Here is a 13,404-nt window from a genome sequence, read left to right on the forward strand (position 1 = left end):
GCTTTTACTTTGGTGGTATTTGATCACCTGTTTTTTTTTTCCCCCACAAAATTTGTAGCGCAAAAAATTAAAAGTTCATGTTGCAAAAATTTGTAAATAAGTACATTTTCTCCTTTAGAGCCGGTTCACACTGGGGCGACTTGGGATCCGACTTGAGGTCGCCTCAAGTCGTCCCAAGTCGCGCTGTAGAGAAAAACAATGGAAGTGAATGGGAGCGGTGTTAATACACACGACTCAAGGCGATCCGACTTCAGAAAAGGTTCCTGTACTACTTCAATCCGACTTGTAGGCGATTTGTACCCATTGATTTCAATGGAAGTTGCCTCAGAAGTCGGATCACTGTCTTAACTGAAGCGACTTTCCAGGAAGATAACATACATTTCTCAGGCAAACCTCTCCCTCTCCCCCTCCCTCCCCTAGAGCTGATTGTTGTTTGATTGGCCACTGGAAAGTCTCCTGTCCTGGAGACAACTTCAAGTCGTGTTGTAAATCGCCCCAGATCGCCCTGTGGTTCATGTTCAAGTCGTGTCGGAGTCGCCTCTGAAAGTCGCGCTGGAAGTCGTGTCGCCCTAGTGTGAACCGACTCTTACTGATGGACACTGATGAGGTGATGAGGCTGCACTGATTGGCACTGATGAGGTGGCACTTATATGCAGCACGAATGGGCACTCATAGGTACTCTAAAGTGGTAACCTGTAAAGGCTTTTAAAGCGCTGCCTATGGATAGTAAAATGTACGTAATTTGTCGCCATTGCACAGGCGGGTTTTTAAAGCGTGACATGTATATGGTATCTATTTACTTAGCGGAACATCATATATTATGTTTTACAAGGAAGTTGGGTTATGTATTGTGTGTGTGTGTGTGTGTGTGTGTGTGTGTGTGTGTGTGTGTGTGTGTGTGTTTGTTTGTTTTTTTGCTTAGCTGTGTGAAATAAAAATTGCAAACCCATCAATTTATTCTCTAGGGCCTCTGCTTTAAAAAAATAAATAAAAAAAATTTCTAGCAAAAAATACTGATTACATGGAAAGAAAATACTGATTACCAGAAAAGATCTGGGGGTCAAGTGGTTAAAGATAGACTCCAGTTAGGTATAAACAACTGGAACTTTGGGAATGAGCATGGCATGCTTGTTAAGCATCTCTATACTTCTGGCAAGACCCTTTGTAATAAGTGGACCATACTGGATCTCGGCTCATATAGTCGTACGCGCCATTATGTCCATATGAGTTGAGATGCGTTCTATGTAAGGCAGGGGTCAAGTCCTGGGGAAAAAAGTGTGGGAACTCCCACCCAAGATCCAATCCCCCCATCATTCCAAATACCTGCCTTCATTCTGTAACTGTGTGATTCCGTTATTCAAACTGGCTGAATGCAAGGTCATGATGCTGATGAGAGATTATATATATATATATATATATATATATATATATATATATATATATATATATATATATATATATACACATTGCGGTTTATCGGGGCTATGGCTGGTGATTCTGTTTCTGATAAAAGCGTTCAGAGTGAGCGATTAGCCACTGGATCGCTTTTAGAAGCACTGGGAGGAGTATTGACCCTCCCACCTCTCACCCGTATTTCTCAGGCTCGATGCAGCAGTTCACCAAGCTGGCCATAGAGGTGAAAAGAGACCAGATAGTCTCTGATCTCCTTTATGATCCAGAAGGCTGTAAGTGACGTCACTTCTGGCTTAGGGCAGATGTAAACACTGCATTTCTTTTTAGGGGGTTAAAAAGCATCAGATCAATGTGTGTGTGTGTGTTTTTTTTTTTTTTTTTTTGCCATCAACAGTACTAGAGAGATCTGGGATCTTATAGACCCCAGATGTCTCCATAGAAAGGAGCTGTAATACTTTATTGTCATCACAATGGATGTTTGCATTTCTTATGATGGCAATAAAATTGCTAAAAAAAATAATTAAATGCCCCCTCCCACCCCCCACCATGCTTGTGCGCAGAGGCAAATGCATACATAGATTGCATATGTAAATGGTGTTTGTACCACACATGTGTGGTATCGCTGTGAACATTATAGCGAGAGCAATAATTCTGTGCCTAGACCTCCTATGTGACTTTAAACTGTTAAACTGTCAACATTTTTAAAGCGTCACCTATGGAAATGTTTACGTTTAGTGTTTTGTCACCATTGCACTAACATGTGCAATTTTAAAGCGTGACATGTTGGGTATCTACCGTATCTACTTCATCTTTTATATTTTTGCATTAAAATTAATGAAAGTATTTTTTCCCCAAAAATTGCATTTGAAAACTGCTGCGTAAATACCCTGTGAAAATTGCAACGACTGCCATTTTAGTTTCTAGGGCCTCTGCTAAAAAAAATATTAAAGAAAAGTATAATAATCTAGCAAAATTTATAGATTTTTACTTGTAAATAAAAAGTGTCAGAATAATGCCGCGTACACACGACCATTTTTCGGGTTGTAAAAAATGATGTTTTTAATGGTCTAGAAAAAACGACGTTTTTTTCAACCCGATCATTAAAACGGCCTTGCCTACACACGATCGTGAACAAAAAAATGCTCTAGCAAAGCGCGGTGACGTAAAACACGTACGACGGCACTATATAGGGGAAGTTCCATTGGGATGACGCCACCCTTGGGGCTGCTTTTGCTGATTTCATGTTAGTAAAAGATGATTTGCGCTTTTCTGTCTGTTACAGCGTGATGAAGGTGCTTACTCCATTACGAACGCTAGTTTTACCAGAGCGGGCGCTCCCGTCTCATAACTTGCTTCTGAGCATGCACGTTTTTTTTTCACGTAGTTAAAGCCCAGCCCACACATGACCACACATGTTTAACATCTTTCCCTGGCACTAAACACATTAGGCTGCATTAAAAAACAGTTACCGATTGCCTGAAGGGCATTAGACTGAAATGCCAAATGCATTATGAAGCCCCCTATACAGTGTATTGAAAAAGTATGTATACCCCTTAAAATTTTCCACATTTTGTCACGCTATGTATTTTATTGTGAATTGAAAGGAAAATTTCTAAATGTTTTTTACAAATAAATATGTGAAAAGTGTGGGGTGCATTTGTATTCAGCCCCCCTCAATACTTTGTAGAACCACCTTTCGCTGCAATTACATTTTTCAAGGCATTGTAGCTGACATATACCATTTCCTAGCTCCACTGTAAAGATCCTAATTCATTATAGTTACAGCGCCCCCCTCAGGTCAGTTTCTGAAGCTGCATCCCAGCTATGTATGCACTATTGCAAATTATGGGTCAGATTCACAAAAGAGATACGACGGCGTATCTCCTGATACGCCGTCGTATCTCTGAGATACGATTGTCGTATCTGTCCGCTTTGCCCGTCGCTCTAAATTTACGTTGTTTCCGTAGAGATACGCGGCGTAAAACTAAGGGTGCCCTCTAGGTGGCCTAGCCAATGTTAAGTATGGCCGTCGTTCCCGCGTCAAAATTTTAAATTTCACGTTGTTTGCGTAAGTCATCCGTGAATGCCGCTGGACGCCATTTACGTTAACGTCGAAACCAATGACGTCATTTAGCGCAATGCACGTCGGGTAATTTTACGGACGGAGCATGCGCAGTACGTTCGGCGCGGGTACGCGCCTAATTTAAATGGTGCCCGCCCCATTTGAATTAGGCGGGCTTGCGCCGAGCGGATTTACGTTACACCGCCGCAAGTTTACAGGTAAGAGCTTTGTGAATCAGGCACTTACGCTGTAAACCTGTGGCGGTGTAACGTAAATGGGATACGTTACGCCGCCGCAGCATAACGTATTTCTATGTGAATCTGGCCCTATGTGCTTAACTGAATTAAAGCAACCTAAGAAACTGCATGGTGCCCCTTGTATTTTATTCCTGAGTATGACTACTTGTTTTTCAAGTTTGTCAAGTGATTGTCAACACTTTCTTTGCCACTAGTACGTCTCATCTGTGTATGGCATTGTTTTGAAAGTTGCAAGAGGGCGTTGTGGTGGAAGTTGATCTACTTGTGACTTTGACACCTGTTCCCAGTCAGCCAGGGAAAAGGGCACTGCTCGCTCTTTGGGCTGCCTCGGCCTATCCTGCTTTCCACAAGGAGTCTGGTTTCCCATCTATTAAAAGTTATGCATGCATATGAGTTTACAAGCAGAATATATTCCTGTTTCTCCAATTCCACTGACTTTCTGCTTTTTACAGAAGCCAGGTGTGGTATACACACTGCACAAATTGTCCTATTAAAATGCATGGCCTAAAATTGCTTATTTCTCTCTGGAACCAAATCTATCATTTCTAATGTTAGTGCATCACTTAGATCTTTGTAGGTGCTGTTGCTTGTGAGCATTTCTAAGTGACCAATAGTATTGCTGCTTGTAAAAGAATCTTCCAGCAGTAGAGATGTTTGAGCTAGAACTAAAATTCTAGGGCTTTTCTGCTGTAATGTCGCTCTAAGATCCATAGTGATAACTCGCTGGCCTTAAAGGAACACTAAAGATAATTTTATTTTTTAAATACCAAACATGTTATACTTGCCTCCACTGTGCAGCTCGTTTTGCACAGAGTGTCCCCGAATCTGGTCTTCTGGGGTCCCTCGGCGGCTGTCTCCGCTCCTCCCCGCAAGAACTAACAACCTTCATGCGAGCGAGATAAGTTCTTGCCGGCACGCTCCCGTGATACAGCCGGCGGCTATAGCCGCTCACTGTATCACTCAGCCCCGCCCCCTGGTGTGCCTCGTCATTGGATGTGAAATACTGTTTTTTTGTTTTTTTGTTTTTTTCCATGCCTGTGCTTAGGTATTCTTTGTAAAGTGAAGCTTTACCTCATTTACTAGCCTCTGGGGCAACTGCACGTGCCCATTATGCCTTTTAATAAATCAACCCCATTGTGTCCATCATTAGTAGAAATGCAATTCTCTTATAAGTTGCTTTACACATTTCGCAACATTCTTAGACTGGTAAGGACCAGTAAAACAAGAACATTTAATAGAGGTGATCCTAAAAGGGAGGTGTTGTCTTGTACCTACAGGCTTGTAAATCACATTTTCGGTGGGGATGGTTGACTCTGTTGATGTGTCTGTAAAGATGCATAATAAGAAAAACCTGAGTGATACTACTGAGTTGAGCCCGTTTCCTTTAACTCGTCCCCATTTTTTTCTTTCTTTGGTTTGGTATAACGTGAGGAAGGTGGGAGATTTTCTCCTACTTCCTGTCCCTGTGATTCCTGGGTGCAGTTCCCACCAGGACAAGAATAAAAGCATTGTCCGAAGCCTTCACTCTTTCTTACCCTACTAAAAAATGGGGTTTGCCTGTACTAACAGTTTGACGTTAGTACATCGATCTCCCCTTGCTGAGCTGTTGTGTTCTGAAAGGGGGACACCCCCTGCCAGAACACTCCAGTCAGTGCTCTCAGCCATTGGTTGAGAGTGCTGATCTGGAGCCGGTCGGCTAGTAGTCTGGTACACACTAAGATCCCTTTCACACTGAGGAGTTTTTCAGGCGGTTTAACGCAAAAAAATAGCACCTAAATACCGCCTGAAAAACTCCTGCCCTGTAGTCTCAATGTGAAAGGGCTTCACAATGAGGCGATGCGCTGGCGGGAACGCTCCAAACGTCCTGCCAGCAGCATCTTTGGAGCGGTGTGTTTTACCGCTCCTCCACCACTCCTTCTTATGGGAAACCGCGGTAATACCGCCGGCAATGTGCCCCTGCACAGGAGCTTTGCCGGCGGTATTGACCCTTTTTCGGCTGATAGCGGGGGTTAAAACCGCTAGCGGCCGAATACCGCCGCAATTCTGTGGCATTTCCGACGGTATAGCACCGCTAAAAATAGCGGCGCTATACCATCAGCGCACCTTCCGCCCCAGTGTGAAAGGGGCCTAATAGTACACACTAACGGCTGGCTTCTGTCGGACCAGCCGAATGTCGGACAGTTTTTATTGAGCTGGACGATATCTCGCGACATTCGGCCCGTATGTAGTAGGCATTAGAAACCAGTTCATGAAAAATCGATTATAGGGGCATTTTAAATATAGCGGAGGTGTATGAATTACTTTTGGTGAATAAGGATGTTGCTCCGGCCCCTTGCTTAGAAGGCTGTCTAGGAGAAATGTGTCCCTTCTAGGGTTTTCATGTGCCCAGGAGGGTTTGGTTCAGCATCCAGCCTCACTGCAGGCAGCCTGCCAACGTGTATGCCAGTCTGCCGCTGGACAGGGCTGAACAATGTACCAAGTGGTACCCCCCTGCTCTGTGCATTCCAGAGGGCCACACTGCTCCTAGACAGTCCCATTTCCAAGGAGCCTGGTGTCACTTTAAGATTCTCCTGGTTTGTCAATGATAGTCAGTACATGTGAGCTCTGTTGTAGGAAGCCATTAATGGGTTATGCTATATGTATCACAGGGACCTACAATAGTCATGGACAGATGTTCAGCACCCATGTTTAATAAATGGTACAATTTACAAGAACTATGTAGCAAATGACCTTATTTGTTCCTTGCTACGAACTTCTTGATCAGTTTCATGTCCAACTTGCAATTCTTGTTTATTCTGTAGCATGATGGAGAAATTGCCATGGTAGCTTTCATATGGCACATTGAAAGTTTTGTGGTGCCATATTAAAATATACAAGTTGGTAGCCATGGAGCTTATTAATGTTTACTATATACTGATATACTGATAAAGCATGTGGCATCACAGTGATACCTCAGTGTTGTGATGTTTTCTATCTTAATGGTATTTCAATTCCCTCGGCTATCTCCAGGATGATTTCACTTGTTCTTATGGGAATTAGTAGTCTTCTGGAACATTCAATAACAGTTTGTTGTTCTGCATTTTTCTTGAGTATGTGTCTTCAACCATTCTGATGCCTCGTACACACGACCGGTTTTCACGACGAGAAAACTGCCATTTTTTATATTGGTCGTGAAAATCGGTCGTGTGTATGCTGCCTAGCAGTTTTATTGACGAAAAAACTGCCCGCAAAAAATTGAAACCAGCTCTTTTTTTCTCGTCGCGTTTCCCGTCAGTCTTTTTCTCGTCGCGAAAAACGGTTGTGTGTAAAAAAAAAAAAAGCGCATGCTCAGAATCAAATATGCAGCCCAAAGGGTGGCGCCATTTGAAAGGAACTTTCCCTTTATAGTCCCGTTGTACGTCACCACACTTTGGTCGGACTTTTTTTGCATGAACGCGTGTATGCAAGTCAGGCTGGAGAGGAATCGCGTCGGGAAAATTTCCGTTTTTTTTTTTTTCCTGCCGAGAAAAATGGTTGTGTGTACAAGGCATGAGGATTTAAACTGCACCTGTCCTGAGAAATTTTTGTATTAATGTTCAAACCAAAATGTAACCATCTTTGGCCCGCTTTAGCAATTCGTACAAGCTGGAACAAGCTGTTGTTCCAATACTTAAAAAAGGGGAAAAAAAGTAACCTGCTATGAAAAGTCGAGTAGAGTGCCTGTATATACACTTATTATATCTCAAGTTTGTTCAGGGAATCCAATAATTTAGGAAAAATACGGTACTTACTTTCTCCTGGAAATCCGTTCTTTGTGTTGATAATTGAGAGCACACCTTGCATTAAATGGTGTAGACCAGGGGTCTCCAAACTTTCCAAACACAGTTTACACTCCTTCAGACTTTAGGGGGGGGGGTGGGGGCAGACTGTGGATAGTGGGAGTAGATGATGCATCAGGCTTGGTGGTTAGTGGGTGTAAAAAAAAAAAAAGTACATAACACCGCTGTGGTTAGGTTTGTATTAGTGGGAGGACTAGTGCCCCATATTTTGGTATCGGAGGAAGAATTTATTCTCCATCATTGGTGTAGGTGGAAAGAAAAATACCCCATTGTTGATATCAATGGGCGGATAAAAGTAAGTAAAGGGCCACATCTGGCCCGCGGGCAGTAGTTTTGAGACCACCAATGTAGACCACAATGTCTGCTTCCTTGAAGTCCCTATTTGAATCATGGTGGACATCAGGTTTTGGTCCCCACAGGTCATTCTAAAGGCCACACGATTGGATATTCCGACAACAATTGTCCGACGGACGTGTTTTGTCGGACAATCTGACCGCCTGTATGCTTCATCGGACAATTGTCGGAATTTCCAACAACAAATCTTGGCTGTGCATGCTCTCAAATTGTCCGACAAAACGTGTTCCGTCGGATCATCCGATCGTGTGTACACAAATCCATCGGGCTAAAATCCAAAGTACAAACACGCATGCTCCGAACCAGTGCTAAACATCAGTTAACAATAGCAGAAGTTGCCCAAAGGGTGGCGGTAAAGAGCTGAAAAACCACGTGGCTTGGTGAACGTTGGCTGAAAATGTTGTGCCGTGTGTATGCAGAACAAGTTCACGGCCAACGCCCTTCGGACCACAATCCACGGAAAAGTCCTCTGGAAGTTCAATTGTGTGTTTTTTGAGGCTTTAGTGATTTTTAGACTGGGTCTATATTCAAATGTTGACAAAAAAACGATGTTATCAGTCTTGCTGTATAAAGAGGTTGAAATATTTCCTTTCCTCAAGAAAATTCTGCCCCAGGATCATTTTTTATTGCTGGTGTCATACTGTATGTGAAGACTTAGGACCTTTGTCAAGTGATGTCTGTTAAAGGGGAGGGTCAGTGGTCTGTTTCTGACTCTTCCATTCCACAGACATTCAGTGGCTAAGTTTGTAGGCCTTCAGACATGTGGTCACCACAGCCTTGGAAATCAGAGTTACTGCTCTTTATGTACTATCCCAAAAATATATATATTTATGCAAGTACTAATTGTAGGTTTGTAAAAAAAGGTGAAGAGAGGCCTTTCGATTTAGTATCTTAGGAATCTAGCAGTACTTTGATTTCTACACAGCATTTTTCCCTCCAAAATAATGTATGTACAACCATGAACTTCTCTGATTTTGCTCTCTTTTGGTAGTACTGTATACTATTGAAAGTTTTTTTTTTATTATTACATGTAACACCTCAGAACTTAAAGGGGTTGTAAAGGTTCGTTTTTTATTTTCTTTTCCTTTGATTTCCCTTCTAAACATTTTTTTTCTTTGTCTGAATTTCTCACTTTCTGTTCCTCCTCAGTAAGTTGTTAAAGCGGGAGTTCACCCATTTATAATTTTTTTTTTTTTCTCCCCTTAGATTCCTGCTCGTTCGGTCTAGGGGAATCGGCTATTTGTATTAAAATATGAGCAGTACTTACCCGTTTTCGAGATGCATCTTCTTCCGTCGCTTCCGGGTATGGGTCTTCGGGAGCGGGCGTTCCTTCTTGATTGACAGTCTTCCGAGAGGCTTCCGACGGTCGCATCCATCGCGTCACTCGTAGCCGAAAGAAGCCGAACGTCGGTGCGGCTCTATACTGCGCCTGCGCACCGACGTTCGGCTTCTTTCGGAAAATCGTGACACGATGGATGCGACCGTCGGAAGCCTCTCGAAAGACTGTCAATCAAGAAGGATCGCCCATTCCCGCAGCCCATACCCGGAAGCGACGGAGAGGATGCATCTCGTAAACGGGTAAGCACTGCACATATTTTAAAACAAATAGCCGATTCCCCTAGAGAAAACGAGCAGGAATCTAAGGGGAAAAAGTGCCCTCTAAGGGTGAACCCCCGCTTTAAGTAAGCTGTAAGCTGTTCTGGCTGATTAGCCACCGCTCGTATGATGGTGGCAAGCTTACTGAGGAGAAACAGGAAGTGAGAAATTCAGACAAAGAAAAAAAGCATTTAGAAGGGAAATTGAAGGAAAAGGTAAGTGAACCGACAATGCACTAGCTTAAAAGGAACCTATTTAGAAAATAAAAAAACGAACCTTTACAACCCCTTTAAACCAGAACTTAACTGCTTCAAAATTACCTCCCCACCTCCCATGTCCCTTGCTACCACTTTAAAAAAAAAAAAAAAAAGCATGTGCACAAATGTTCTGCTTGTCTCTTTTCAAGAATTTGGAAGCTGGCAGAAAACAGTAGTGCATCTACACACACGCAGTGGATTTCCACACTCAAATTCCGCCAGTATCTGGTGGATGGGTACTGCAGTGCCCCCACAGCTTTTATGTGCATAAGCAGACATCTCTTGCGCATGTGCAAATGTGTCCCAAACTTGTGGCTTATTGACACACTGCCTCCGGGCATAGCTGCAACATTGTAATCCCATGAGACAGCAGGGCCTGGCCTAGGTCAGAACCCATGAAATGAAAAAAAGGAAAACAAAAAAGTGCAATAATAGTTTTTAGCATGGGGTTGGTTGGCAAAGTAAGATATTGTTTACCGTAGGTGAGTTTAGTTGCACTTTAGGTAGGGCTGGAATTTAGAGCCACTAATACACTGTGTTGTCATGTCAAAGAGGTAGGTAGGAGCACATTAGGTTTCTAGCACATCTACATTTGTGTACTTGAAGCATATTTAAAGGGCTAAACCCTGTGGGAATGTGCATGTATTGCAAAGAAGTATTTTTTTTTTTTTGCCTTGACATATGCTTTAATGATTTTTGGTGATTATATATAGATCAATGGATAATGATTGTGATTGGTGCTAGGTTGGAATCGACCAGTGTATGGAAGCAGATGGTACAAGAACTGATTAGGATTTTGCAATTCCCTAGGGGAGATTTTGCATGGACAATGGTTCATTCACATTCATGTATTGCTACCCACTGACTTTTCATAGAGAAAACAAATCTACCAATCCTAAAGTCTGTATATAAAGCTTTTATACCGGTATGGACGTTCATTAACCAAAAAAAAAGGTTCTCAATTTAGTAAAAGAACATTGATTTTCACAAAGACTTGTTCACCACTGAAGTCTTGTGTTTTTTATTTTTTTTCACGGATTCAGCTACTTTGTAAAAAGTGCAGGTATACTCTGAGTGAAGTCCAGCGAGAAGCACACCACCTTCTGGACATATCTCTATTAATTATTTATTTACTGACAGGTTTATGGAGCTCCGGAGAGACACTTGGGGCTCTGAGAGTGGAGAAGCACACACATCAGCTCTGCCTGACCTGCCCTTTGGCTGCCCATTCATAGAAGCTTTTAATTGAGGAGAGGAGGGCATAGCAGCTGCATCAACTCTGCTGCTGAAGGAGCTGAGAGCAGAAGATCTAGTGGCAAAGCACCTGGATCTATAGCAATCGCTGTCTTCCAGGAGCTCCAAAAACCTGTCTGCAGTAAATAGAGATAAGTCTAGGAGGTGGCATGCACCTCAATGGACGTAATTCATAGTATGCCTGTGCTTTTTTACAAGGTAGCTGTAGTTCAGCCTTCACTTTATTTGACTTCTGGATAGTATAAATGCTGTATTTGACATGTTATAATGCTGTAATCCCCACATGTACTAGTAAAGGAATTGTTGGTACGACATTTTGCAGGAAGTATCCACCAGTGTGATGATGCTTGTCTATAGGCTCTAGTACTGTCCGGCTGTAGTGCCTTTCATGAACTTCAGTCCAGCCAGTGAGGTACATTGCAGGGCCTTTTTGTCCACTTGTATGCAAAAATAAAGTAAAGGGGTTTTCAGTATCACAATGAAAAAACAGAAACTTTTTAGCCACCTGGTTATCCGGGCTCAGTAGCCCCTGAGCCTCAGCACATACCTACCATGTTATCTCATTCAGCCTTGTGACAAACAAACTGCCTACCTTGGTCTGCACAGGTTCCTGCCTAATTACTAACACCTCTATAAAGCTGGGTACACCCTATACAATTTTCTGTAGATTTTTCCTTCAGATTTACCAAAACCATATAATATGAGGTCAAACCTTAAGTGCAGATCTCCGCTGACCTGGCGGATGACAAGTCCCTCTGCTCACTGAGCGGGGAGGGGCTTGTGAAGCGCCAATGTCTCCTATGGAGAGATCTGATGAGCTGTCCGTTTTCATTAGCTCTTACCCGATCCGATCCGCCATGGACGGATGGCGACGTATCGCCATCTGTCTGATTTTATTGGATCGGGTCGGATGTCTCCGCTGACATCCGACGCTCCATAGAGAAGTATGGAGCGCTCGTTCAGGTCCGCCGACAAATATGACAGGTGGACCTGAACGGTACGACCGTGTGGGAGGGGCCTTAAGCTTTGACAAAAGAAAAACTGGAAGCGGTTTGGTTTCTTTGCAGAGCTTCATCAGATTTTGCACTCAACCACGATGTTCCCAGTTCCTGTTTATAAATACGTACTATGTTACCAGAAGTGTTTCTTGCCTGGTAAAGGACTAGCTAGAAAATGTTGCTCTTTTGAAACATTGTATATTGGCATTGCTACAAGGACATTGTTTCAATAAATACTATGAGTGCTGTAACCTTTTGATCTATTTCTATAAAGGAGGGACTGTTTGGGTCAGCCTTGTTGTAATAATACTCAGTTCTGTGCTTCTTGCCCACTACTTGGATTGTATATGGTGTATATATGCACCTAAACAAGCAATCGGGGGCCCGTCATCAATAGAGGAACTAGCCAGGGTGTGGATAATTGTAGACTCATTGAACCTATTTGTGCTATATTCCAAATACAGTTGTAAGTGGCATAGCTTCAACTATAAGAGCCGGTTCACACAGGGGCGACTTGGGATCCCACTTGAAGTCGCCCCAAGTCGCACTGTTGAGAAAATGAATTGAAGTGAATGGAGCTGTCTTAGGCCGCATTCACACCTGAGCGTAGCATTTTCGGTTGTTATGTCGCACGGTTTGTTGCGCGTATTAACACGTATTCGTGCGTTTGCATACAGCGTTGTCCGACGTTTTTGAACTTCGTTGTTTTTTATTTTAGCCAATAGGAAAAATGCTAATCTCTTTCATCATTTGTTGCTATGTTTGTAGATTTTTTTTATCTTCTTCCTGGGTGAATATTCTATTTCACAGAACAGATTAAAGCGACAAAACGCCCGTAGAAACGCTCGTTGTCGCGCTAGACGCTTGAATCTAGCGTTTCTATGGGAATACAAACGTTCAAAAACACCCAAATCAGCCCGATTCGCGCGACAAAAAAGGGTCCAGAACTTGTTTGAGCTTCAGGCGTTTTGGAGTGGAGATGTGAACCATCTCCATAGAGAATAATGTATTTTTTCCCCTCTAGCGTTTTATAGCTTCAGGCTACAAAACGCTCAGGTGTGAATGCAGCCTAAATGTACAGTACTGAAGTCTCTCCGACTTCAGAAAAGGTTCCTGTACTACTTTAATCTCACTTCTAGGCGACTTGTACCCATAGATTTGGAAGTCTCCTCCAAAGTTGGATAGTGTCTTAACTGAGGCAACAATACAGAAAGAGAAAATTTAGTTTTCTCAGGCAAACCCCTCCCTCCCACAGAGCTGGTGTTTGTTTGACCACTGGAAAGTCGCCTGTCCTGGAGGCGGCTTGAAGTCGCCTTGTAAGGCGCCCCAAGTCACCCTGTGGTGTGCGCTCAGGTCGCGTCGCAATGTCACGGCGAGAGTCGTGTTGCCCCTGTG

General features: G+C 43.0%; 1 protein-coding gene across 5 annotated transcripts in view; it reads left to right on the top strand.

Moving 5' to 3' along the window:
* The window catches only part of PPP3CA (protein phosphatase 3 catalytic subunit alpha), a 353,670-nt gene that overhangs the window by 84,510 nt on the left and 255,756 nt on the right, over positions 1 to 13,404 (top strand). The gene's annotated exons all lie outside the window — the stretch shown is intronic.

The sequence above is a fragment of the Rana temporaria genome, chromosome 1, assembly GCF_905171775.1.
Source record: "Rana temporaria chromosome 1, aRanTem1.1, whole genome shotgun sequence".
Taxonomy (NCBI): Eukaryota; Metazoa; Chordata; class Amphibia; order Anura; family Ranidae; genus Rana; species Rana temporaria.